This window comes from Sceloporus undulatus, chromosome 3 (assembly GCF_019175285.1).
Source record: "Sceloporus undulatus isolate JIND9_A2432 ecotype Alabama chromosome 3, SceUnd_v1.1, whole genome shotgun sequence".
NCBI lineage: Eukaryota > Metazoa > Chordata > Lepidosauria > Squamata > Phrynosomatidae > Sceloporus > Sceloporus undulatus.
The window spans coordinates 127,391,015-127,399,094 of record NC_056524.1 but is presented as its reverse complement, the minus strand read 5'-3'; the positions used below and the strand labels follow the sequence as shown (position 1 = coordinate 127,399,094).

At 39.6% G+C, this 8,080-nt stretch overlaps 1 protein-coding gene across 4 annotated transcripts in view; it reads right to left on the bottom strand.

Annotated features, from left to right (window-relative positions):
• The window catches only part of KLF12 (Kruppel like factor 12), a 262,604-nt gene that overhangs the window by 251,493 nt on the left and 3,031 nt on the right, over positions 1-8,080 (bottom strand). The window lies entirely within an intron of this gene.

The following is an 8,080-nucleotide window of genomic DNA, read 5'->3' as shown; positions in this document are numbered from 1 at the left end:
TCTTATTCCGGAAAATTACAGTGGGATATATAGAAAGACAACCAATGCCATGAGGTCAGGACTAAAGTTTTCCTGATGCAAAACATGAAGACTTCTTGAGAAATTCATTATTCTCTACCTACATAGGAGCCTGTGGCTTCATAAAGGAAGGAGACATGCTGGACTTCAAAAGCATGTAATTGTGCATTTTGGTTGGTCCAATAAAGATATAATTGTTTGGATGTTATTGGATTTGCTATATGGCCAACACAGCTACTCCTAGTTGTTTTATTTATATCTCAGTAATACAAAGTTAAAAAATCTATCCAATAGAAAGAGATAGTCAAGGAAATTACAGTATATGTACTATGGGAAAGCATGCAAGAAAAAAGCTTAAGATAATAATCAGGACCAAATTTCAATTAGCCTTTTAATGATTTCAAAGGTGATGTTTGCATTTCTCAATGCCTGTATTCCTGAATATAAATTAAGATAGAAAGTTGCTTTCTCAAACATATCTGGCCAACCTGAAAAGACCACTGGCTATTCTTACACTTCAGATGCATAAGACAGATAGGGAGAAGGGACAGAAGAGTGGAAGGCAAAGTAGACTAGCATCCTGAATGCTCATCACTGCTGCATCAGAGGAAAAGTGATCCCCAGGGGAAGATAAGAAGGAAAGTCCTTGGACACAAAGCATATTATTATTTAAAACAGATGAGAATGGAGATAGTCAGTGAAGTTCAGCTGCCATCAATGATATTTATAGCCAACATAAACAACAACTTATTTTCCCCAACAGCACATAACAAGCCATACCAATTAATTTGTCTGAAAGGCCACTGAAGTATGTTGTCTGTGTGGCAATAAAAACCAGCAATCATATTTTGGTTATTCTGCCGTCCTTATTAGGCTGAGCATTTCAATATCCCCAGCTACTCTGTAACTGTATAAGGAAGAAAATACATAAGACTGAAGACTATGTGTTGTGACACAGAGCTATAGAACACATACAAAGTAACAAGGAGTGGCAGGGAATCAAAGAGTGACCCAATATTTCAGGATAGGCAACTGGGGCCCTTGAGATGTTTACATCTCCCATCATCCTTAATTTTAGCGACATTCACTAGAGTTGATGAGAGCTACAGTCTGAGAATGAGACTTATATTTGCTTACTACTGTGCCCACTGTTCCACAAACTGACCCATCAACACAAGATTCTCAATACTTTAATAGAGATCATGATTCTGATATTCAGTTTCACACTAAACAAGTAAAACAAATCAGTGTGTGAGCAAGTGGACAAGAACGAAAACACTACTCAAAAATGCATATGTGAAGATGGGATATTTACTTTTTAAAAAGGGTCTTCTGCTTAAGGTGTACATCAACAATGGTAGGAAGCCCCGAGCATTCCCTTTTAGAAATGGCCCCAAAGTTTCACTCTTACAACACCTTTTCTGAGTCTCTACAACAACTGAAGCTAATAAAGAGTAGCTTCTGTTACTTTGCTAGTAAGTTAAAACAGGTGGGTCTGTCAGGAAGTGCAGAACAGATAGTTGTGTGATAACATGGCGGTGGCTGAGCCTTTGGGCACTGACATGCTGAGCACCTGGATTCTGGTTCCCCCTGTGGTTCAGCATCTCTGTTTGCTAATTAGAAACATGAAGAAATCCCCAACTCGAGGGCTATCTTGTCCAATAACTATAAGCTACAGGTGATTTACTTGTCTTGGGTTTGTTTTCTCTTGGGGTAAATGATTGACCAGTCAAATAATCATCAAATGCTGAACACATTAATTTGTTGGAACAGTTAGGAAGATCAGAGAGTAGTATGCTAAACTACAAAGATGTCAGTCTTCTAAAGGACTTCAAGTTCCTGTTGGAGCTTTAAAGAGTCAGATCAAATGAAAGTTGCTTCTCATTACAGCAAATTGAACGTTATTTACTAGCTGTACTGTACCTGGTACTGCCCAGATCTATATTGAATACCCCAAAAGGAGTCCATGGAGTCTCCTATTTTTGCACCCCTCCTTTTTTTAATGCTATCTTACTAGCAATACCTCAAAAGACCTCTTCTTTCCCACCATTTTTCATACCCCAGGAGCCTTAGCAGCTCATAGAACCCTCTTGTTTCCTTCTGTCCCCATCCCCTGCTCCACCTTTGAAATCGTAAGAGCAATACTTCAGAAATTCCTCTACTGTTTTCTAGCTGAACTGTGCTTGGAATTGTTAGGAAAACATTGTACTATGAGTATTTCTTTTCCTGGATTTGGGTCATGTGAAACTCTTTTCATAATGGGGAATAGGATGGCTTTCTCACATCATTGCTATCCTGACAGGTCATACATGGCCAACGGAATGGATGCACAACCCAAAACACAAGTAACTATTGCTGTCCCGCTTCAGAAGTTAATGAGAATAGTGCTACTTTTAAAATACCACAAATCAGCGTAAAACATTGCTGGCTATCTAAAAGATGCTCCAACAAGTTGTAGCAGGCCACATTCTCTCCACTAGAGAGGTTATTCAGAAAACCATTTTGCCACCCTTGGAGCAAGTGCATACCTCATGGTGTTCACTGCTCCATACAATGAATGTTCACAATGAAACCTTGTTGTACTGATATGATGCTTTTGATTGCATTTTTAAAATCGTACTCTTTTTGGGGACACCCTTGGGTACAATAAAATAAAATAATCCACCTCAGCCCCATGTGAAACATGGGGGGTGTTTTTTTTTAAATTAGGAACTAATTTAATACTATGCCAATACTACCCCAGAATAACAGATTCCCTTCTATGTATATGTTTTTAGACTTCATAATTATTTGGAAAAGGTTAGAAGCATATGGGTAGTATCGAGAAATATTTATAACTAGTAGAGGGATGGAACAAACTTTCAATGAACAGTAGTGAAATATGCATGTGCACAAATTCAGGATTTCACAGAATTCTTGATTTTGCTCCTGTTACTAGTATTCACTGTTCATTCCAACTCCATCAACCTGTACTTGCCACAATCTTGTCACCATCATATTCTGTTTGTTAAGGTGGGGCGAGGAAAACACACCAAATTAAATACTTAACTATTGGAAGCCGGATGCTATATAAAATAATCTAGAATAAATCTAATTGAACCTGATTTGTTCTTGTTTGTTGAGCTTGTTTGTTGTTTGTATAAGGCACACAAAGGTCTGATGTTACATACTTATTTTACAAAATTCATTCCCCACAGAAGTGGGAAATAAATTTGCAGAGACTGTGAAGTACATAAAAACATACTGTAAAGATGAGCAAAAAGGACAGAGAGGCATTTAGATTGTATAGGAACTGATTTCTTGGGAAAGGGATGAGGAGCAAGGGTTCTGTTCAACCCCCTTGTCACCCACCTTCCACAACTTTGTTCCTCACTGATAATCTCCTAGCCAAGACTTGTGGTTTGAAAGAGACAAACAGCTGTTGGTTTAAGAGAGACAAACAGCTGCATTATGTGTGACTCTCCACCGATCCCCACCCTAAGAGAGGCAGGACTTTCAGAAACAACACACTGTTAACTACAGCAATTTCTTTTGCCTATATTTTCAAGAGAATTGTGCTGGTGATGTTAACTAAAACAATCACTTTAGAGTAACAACTTTTCAAACAGTTCTGAAATATTACCCTTGCCTATTTCCCCACCATCAGCAGCCTCACTTTTAAATCCATTTGGTGGGGGTAGGGGGAAACACTTGATTTATAAATAAGAGAGTTTCTTAACTGGAATTGAAGTAGGAAATGTGCAAAAGTATTTCAAGTCACTAAAATACAGATATGAATTTAAAAAACTCATCACACTGGAAAAAAGGAAAGAATAATAAATAATAAATAAATAATAATAATAAAAATTTTATTTGTATACCGCCCTTCCAAAGATCAGGGCGGTGAACAACACAATAAAATCAATACATCAAGACATGAGATAACAAACATATGATCACAAAAGCAAGTCTTCCCCTTTAACAGTTTTTAAGCTCCAAGAATTTTCCTTTACCAAAATGAACATATTCTGTATAACATTATAGCCAGCACAATGACTTGATACTGTTCCTCTATACACCTTTTACACACTGCTATGAATGTCAGCATAACAAGAAATAAGTCAACATGACTCTCTCTCTCCTTCCCACCACTCACAGAGACTGCAGATGCAGTAAACAACCACTAGCCAAGAGTTGAGAAGGTCAAGGCTTCACAGCTACACCAATAATAAGGAAGTTTTTTTTCTTCCAAAAACAAACCCTCTTTCTTGGAAAAGCGCTGTTTCCCTTCACTAACCCTTCTCCTAGAGAGAAGGTTAGGCCATTGGCTTTGGCTCTGTAAATGAACAAGGACCCAAGCAGCAGACTCAATTTTTTTTTTAAAAAAAAAAGAAAAATGTTGTAATACTTGAGCACAAATAATGCAATCTACAACTTCAGCATAAGAGTCCATAAAAGAAAGAGACATGTAGGCATGGCTGGATTCCCTTTTCTCATGGACCTCTGAAGACTAATGAGAATTAGCACCCAGGAATTAATTTTATAGGTGTGACCATTAATGGATCATTCCAGCATGCAACCACTTCTAGAGTCCAAAAAGCCAATGAAATCCAGCTTTTGACAGATTCTCATATATAATCATCAAATTGGAACCATTCCCAGAATTACCTATTCCATTTCTCCAAAAGAGTGGTTCTCAATCTTTGGTCCATCAGATGGTTTTGAAAGAAACCAAAACTAGGGGAGCACCCAATATAATTAGCAAAAAATAAGGTGCTAAATTATACCCAAGTTAAATTCCAAACAGCCCCTGATGAAGACCTTTGTGGACATATACAGGACAAAATGCATCGGGCTTTTTATGAATAAATCACGTATCAGATGTTTTGGACTTCAATTCCCAGAAGGCCCACCCAGCATGGCCAGTAGTCAGAAATTTTGGGAGATGGGAGTCCAAGACATTTGAAGAGCCAAACTTTGAGGACCACTGGTCTTGGTTCCTGAGCTTTGCCACAACTGCCGCTGCTGGGGAGGGGCCTCTTTGTTGGCCTCCATGAGGGAGACAAGGATGCTTTGCACTTGGCATGAAGCACCAAACTGGATCATGTGTAGAGGACAGGGGAGGAGACTATTTGAAAGCCAGCTACCCCTTCACATGATCTTGCTCCTGTTTGCATTACCAAGTCGGCTGGATTACCAAGTTGGTTCTACTGTGCTTCACCTCCCTTCACACATGTGTTTGAGCGGGTAAAAGACAGAGCAAAATTTCAAAGAGCAAAAGGTAACCAAGGCTGATGTTGCAGCAGCATCTGGTACTGGGTTTGCTACATTAAAACAAAACTCTACCAACATGTGGAAAACCACTTCAAATGCCAACTGTAACAGGAAGTACAAGCTGACCAAACCTGCCATAAACACCTCAGCCTTTATTGCAATCAAACTTTTTAAAAAAGAAAGAAGGAAGCACTCAGTTGGCACTTAGTAACTGCAAATAAGCATTCCCATAGCCTTTTCAGTGATCAAGACAAGATGATTAAATCCCCACACCAATTAGTATATCCTTCTACTCTGGGAATTCTGGAGGACAAAGCTAGAAACAGGATACTTCCAGTATGGATGCCAGAGGAGAAAGGCTTCCTAGAGTAGAGGAAACCTTATACTGGTCAGGATTCTCAAGACTATTTGTAGAAAAACATTGCCTACCAGCAGACTGAACTGGCTTAGGCAAAGTCTTTATATCCCATCTCATGATCTCAGCCATTCTTAGATATAGAAGCACTTATTCCCAAAATGCACTTGTCTTGTGCTTCCTCCTACCTTCTTTCAGATAAGCCTTTGACAGATTTCACAATAAAAGAGAGGAGGGGATCTTCCAAGCTTGTGAGATAAATTTGGCAGACAGAGTTCCATCTCACTTCACTTCTCCAATGCCCTCTACCTGCCTGCCCAACCTCACCAAAAGCTTAAGCTGTGCTTACTGCTTGAAAAATGTTTTATCCGTTTTCCTGATTCCCTACCTCCCAGTTGAAAGTTTTTCAGACCTAGGATGTTGTGGTGCATGCCCAAATAATGTTGCATGTGCCCAGTATAACACATGCACATGTCTTTAAGAGAGAAAATTCCAGAAATAAAGATGAGGAAGGTCCTATTCTCTCTTTCTCAGTCCCAACCTCTCTCTCTTCTCCTCTCCCCATAAGGCAAGAGAAAAAAATATATACTAGAAAAATATTATGTCTCAAAAAAATTGTTCCAGAATCCCTTTTTTACCCTGATATACATATCCCCTTTTTGAGCAATAGTGACTGGAATCTTTTCTTCTTCTCAAGCCAGAGAAGCTTTATCTCCTTTGCAAGAAAAGACACTGATAAGAGCAGTCATTGAATACTGTATCCTTCCTTCTTTAAAAAAAAAATATTGAAGGGAAAACTTATTAAAGCAAGTTAATTTGTTATGATTCTATTACAGGGCCTATCTTTTTAAAGAAACAGCTGAAAAGTCTGAATATTTCACTTTATATGCTTGGCCTCAACCTTCAGCCCACCCTCCCTTTGGATGCCTGGCTGGCTGACAAGACTCTCAGATAAATAACAGCAGTACTGTTCACTTTCCAATTTCTTTTCGAAGCCAGCATAGGAGCCCCACTGGTTAAAGAATTCCTCCTTCCTGCAGGCAGCTTCCCCCACCTCCTTCCCTCTCTAGTCCAAGGCCCTATACAGCATTTAGAATGACACTTCCTGTCCCTGTTCAAACCTCTGGTTCTTCACACCATCTGCTGCTGTAAATGGGAGGAGAGGACACAGGTCATGCCATGCCCTATAATAGGTCACAGTTTAACATCCTATTCCCTGTTCCCATCCCTATACGTGCGTGCGTGTGTGTGCATGCATGCATACACTCACACACACACCTTGACTTTCCACATTTGCACTGTTGAACATTGCTCCATCCCTCTGTCCTTCTGTACTGGGATCTTTCAGATATACTGGTATATCACTGTGAATTATCATTGCATCACTTACATGCCTATATAGCACGCTAATACCACCTTGCAAATGTTTTTGGAAGAAACTAAACTACCAACTTTACATTCCTCGACATTAGTTACTTCATGATATGGTCTTCCCATTCCACCTGTAATTTCTCAAAGCTGCTTACAAACCAGTCAATAAGAAAACATTACAATATCTACAGCAAAGAACACAAAAATGCAAATACTTGTGGGAACAAGTGACCTGGGGTTCTTTGGGGGTGACACACCTGAACTGCAGTGGCTGGGACTAGCAGCTGACAAGATTAGGTAGCTCCATAAATCACACCAAGTCCCACCACTGGTTTACTCACTGGTCCACCCAGCCCAGTACTATTTTCTCTGGCAGCAGGAATGCCCTGTTCTTCAACATAGCTCCTTCCCAATCTTGCAGAGATCCTTTGAATACTGCAGACTGAATCTAGGACTTTCCTTATGCAAATATGTAGTCTACCACTAAATGATTACACACACAAACCCTCAGGGTGGATGTCCTGAGTGTTTGCCCTGCAACTGTCCCAAGGGCACAATCCTTGCTGTCATCTTGGTGCTTGGAAGATGAGCCGGGAAGGGGGGCGGATTCAGTGCCGCAAGGGTGAACAAACAGCATGTTCCTTTCAGGGGGATGTGAATATGTTTTGCCTAGAAGTTCATGAAAGCTTGGGCAGTATTACTCATCATGTTTCAAAGATTTTAAGTCTAGGAATGTCACTGTGGAAGAGGGCAAATGCATATGCTTGTCAAATACGCAAAGCCTTGTTCCAGGACAGCAAAAGAGAACGATAAATTTAACATTATTTAAGAGTTTGCATTGATCTCTTCAAGACTTTATATAAAAACCAAGAGTGACATTTTTATTTTAATTTATCACAAGCTTTTATCTGACAAACAGGTAATGGTGAGATGCAACATTTGCTCCTCATCCCAGAGTTCTTTTCTTTTTAAAAAAGAAAAAGCAATGCATAAGAATTACGCAGAGTAAGGACAAGGGACCACACTCCTACCCAGTATTTCTTCCTCAGCATCACCTCAGATTCCTTAAGAGAAGGAACTCCT